Raw genomic sequence first — 4,299 nt, forward strand, 5'->3', positions numbered from 1 at the left:
TATAAATTAAATTTTTTTTTTTTATTCTTGATGTTAACCTCTTCTTAACAGAAACTTCCGTATAATGAACAAACCCATTTTCCTGGGCCCTGTTTCATAATAAAGTACAAACTAATACTATTAGTCTTGTAGACTTATCTTAATTCAATTACACATACTTGTACAATAGTAACTTGTACTTTAGTATTTTGTAATATTACTAATAGTCATCCCTGTCATGAAAAAAATAAGTATTAGTATTATTACCACACTAGTTTCTACACTTGCACTATGAACTAATACTATTAGCTTTCATTATAAAACAGGGCCCTGGTGTCCGTTAAATAGAGGTTTCGTTGTAGTTAGGTACTATCGATTAAATACAATAAAAATCAACTCAAGAGCTCAGTCTCTACTGCCTAAAAAAATTAAATAAAAATGGTCGTCCCTTCCCTGTTTATTTAATTACTCATTAGTGAATGGATTAAGAAGGAGAAGGAAGATATCGCGGTTGGAATAATTATCTCTTTGCCCATTCTTCTTCCTGTCTCTCTTCCTATCTCCTTGGGGAAGAAGTGCCAACCTCGCTACACAAAATGTCCCTTCGAGATCTGTCAGCTTCTCCTCGCAGAAATTACCCGCACCCTTGGGATTTTTTTTATCCCCTCTTTCATACTCTTTATCAACAGAGAAGCAGATATGCGGTGAAATCTTTTGAAGATTATTGGTATAGAAGTTTAGTAAAGATTAAAGAAATTTTAATTTTGAATTTACTTATGTTATAGTTATAGGAAGCATTTCGAATTACATTCCTGATATGTATCATTTAATTAACTCAGGGTTTAATTAACATCAATTTTAAAAATATACAAATAATAATGACAATAAGTGAGCTCTTACTTAACTATTATAAATAGAAAAAAAAAGGCAGTTATTTCATCTCAATTTTTTATTACTTAATTGAAAAATATGTTTAATTACATGTCATAATTAATGAGCCTGCCAAGTATAATAATAATCTTTATTTATTCTATGATTGATCCCTTTAGTATAATATACAGGCGTCAAAATTAGGCACTAAAGCCTTAGAGCAAAATACAAAATAAAAATGGAATTATAAAACGTCATAAAATATAATAAAATAATGAATTTGAAAAAATAAATGTGAACAGCAATAATTAATCTATAAAATAATAATAGAACAAATAAAAGAAAATGTCATATCATAAAAAAATAAGATGACTAACATTTCTAATGATAAATAAAAAAAAAAATGATAGAAAATAAAATACGGGGAATCTGCAGGAAATCTATATTCCAGGAAATATAAGACGTACATTACATGTCTATTAGCACTCAAATTAAAGTGCTATAAAGTAGTTTATGACGTTTATCTTCGTAGTAGTAGTTTTGGTGGTTTTTACCCAATTAACGGTAGTTTTATCTGCACTGTTTGTTATTTTTTGTTTTTTCCTCTTTACCATCATACTCTATCCCTCTAAGGATAAGTCGACATTTTAATTTTTTTTTAGCTCGACAAGGTGCCCCTGAAAAATATATTGGGAGCAAATTAACTAGAAAAAATATATTGGGAGACTACATATACTACTCAACTGGTCCAAACATCCAATTAATTAAAAGCTTGCCTTGCTTGACTATAACAACACCTATTTAAGGTTATGGTACAAGAGCTGGGAAGAAAAAAAGGCAGTTATTCCACCTCATTTTTGGATTACTTTAATGAAAACTATGTATAATTACTATTCAAAACTGATAAGTCTGCCAAGTATAGTTTGGGGGAATAAAAAATGGCGGCTGTTTCAAAACATTAAAAACATTAATTTTTCATTCTGTCATTCTGTCATGTCTATAAATTCTGTCAGCCAATAACTGCTTTGTCTCCCATATATATATATATAAGATGTTTAGGAAGTTCATTATAGTACAAAAGCCCAAGAGGAGAAAAGAAGTTATTGTAAGTCGTTTGTCCAATGTCAATCCAAGGTATTTTACTGTGTCTGTCCGGGTTAAACTTCGTTCGTTTAGAAAAACAGGAGGACATAGACCACGACGGAGCATAAAAGTTATTTGAACTGATTTCTCAATGTTTATCCCTGTTTTCCATTTGATACACCATTCATGGATGTGAGCTAGGTGTATTTGTAATTGTTCTGAGGCTTGTGCTGGGTCGCCATGCTTGGCTAAAATGGCTGTGTCGTCGGCATATTTGGCCATGAGAGTGAGTTTCTGTGTGGGTAAATCGGAGGTATACAAAGAGTATAATAATGGCGCTAGTATAGATCCCTGCGGAACTCCAGCTTCTTTATGAATTTAGTATAAAAAGAAATAAGCACTTGGGAAAAATGAAGTATCATGTTGTTGGTAATCTATGTTAAATGAAAGTCAGCCAAATAAATTTAAAACAATTAAGAAAACAACTAAACCATGAGCTAAAAGCGTTCCAATCGCAGGGATGTCGCAATAACCAGATTGAGAATATACAATATACAAACTCATTCCTATCTGATTAGCCACATCTTCTAGGAATGCCATTTCTATACCACGGATACAAGTAGAGTAGATTTGAGACCGGGTGTATTTTTTTTTTTTTTCACAATATGGCTAATAAGTTATGGAACTTATTCAACGTATGATGTCAAGATTTTTAATTTGTTATACCTCCAATCCCATATCCCTTAATTAAAATAAATCTTCTCAAATTACCTTTACCGTTTAACGTTAACCTACCAACTGCTTTACAATATCCATTAATAATATACCTCTTATCTCCGTGGAACAAGTCCGCTACCTTGGACTACATCTGGACACAGAACTGGAAATCCTCACATAAGACTGAATACAGAAAAGTACACATCGATTTCGACTATGTCAGCGCTTACTGAAGAAACGGTCTAAGCTTCTATCATTACAAAAGACTGATCTGCATGACTGTAATAAGGCCTGTCTGGACATATGGAGTTGAGTTTTGTAGCTTCACTGAACCTTCATATTTCATCCTTCCAATCCAAAATACTTCGTATAATCCTCAGTGCTCCTTACTATGTTATAAATAAAGTAATCCATAAAGAACTTTCATATGTGACTAATCTTGCCCGAACCAGGTACCAATCCTCCTATTACAAATTCACTAACCACTAAAACCCACTAGTTTATAACTTTGCTTCCTCTTCCGTTCCTGACAATCAATCCTCCGAGGCGCCTGAAAAGAAGATGGCCTCGAGGCCTTCTAATGTACAAGTGTTATTAGATTGCTACCAATGGCTAGTTTCTCTACATATCTGTATTACCCTATTATAATCTTTTTTTTTTATTGCTATTTACAACTGTACATTATAATACATTTAGTAAATTTGATATAAGTTAAAATGTTACAGGCGTGTAGAGAACCCATTGGTAGCACTCTAATGCTCTTTTACATTAGCAGATCTCGTGGCCATCTTCTTTTCAGGCACCTCGGAGAATTTTCAGGAATGGTAGAGCAAGCAAGGTTAGAAACTAGTGGGTTTGGGTGGTTAGGGAGTTTGTAATGGAAGGAATGATATCTAGTTCGGGCTAGATCGGTTACATATGGCACATTAAGGTCTTTATCTGTGACCTTATTTGTAACAAAGAAAGAAGCATTAAGGATTTTACCAAGGATTTTGGATTGCAATGATTGTTTACGAGAGGAATTCGAAGGTTAAGTGGAGCCCCAAAGCTTAACTCCGTATGCCCAGATGGGCTTTATTACAGTCATGTAGATCAGTCTTTTGTAATAAATTGAAAGTTTAGATAGTTTGACCAATAAGTGCTGTAATAGTCGAAATTGACTAGCAGTTTACTGTCTTTACAATCTTGTGTGATGAATCCAGGCTAGTCGTAGTCCATGGTAGCGGATCTGATCGACAGGGGTAAGAGCAACATTATTAAAAGAAACTGTAGGGCAGTCCGTAGGTTTACGATGAAGGGTAAAGGCTATTTGATGGGATTTATTTTCATCCTCCAATTACAACACCATTCTTCGAGGGCTGTGATATAGGATTGGGGAGTTTGGGATGTAATTAAAAGGTTATTATTAACTCACATGCATCATCAGCATACGTGGTGAGGATACTGTTAGGGTTCGTTGGAATATCAGCTGTATACACTGTGTAGAGGATGGGACCGAAGATACTACCCTGAGGATCACCAGCGGACTGAGAATAGAGGGATGAGTAGGAACCATTGTGGTTTACTTGGAATAATCTTTTGATGAGAAAGGAACTATTAGGGGTATTCATGATGTTGTGTTAAATGTTATATGTTTTACCATGTTAAATG

This window comes from Halyomorpha halys, unplaced genomic scaffold, assembly GCF_000696795.3.
Source record: "Halyomorpha halys isolate HHAL.00 unplaced genomic scaffold, Hhal_1.1 Scaffold370.1, whole genome shotgun sequence".
Taxonomy (NCBI): domain Eukaryota; kingdom Metazoa; phylum Arthropoda; class Insecta; order Hemiptera; family Pentatomidae; genus Halyomorpha; species Halyomorpha halys.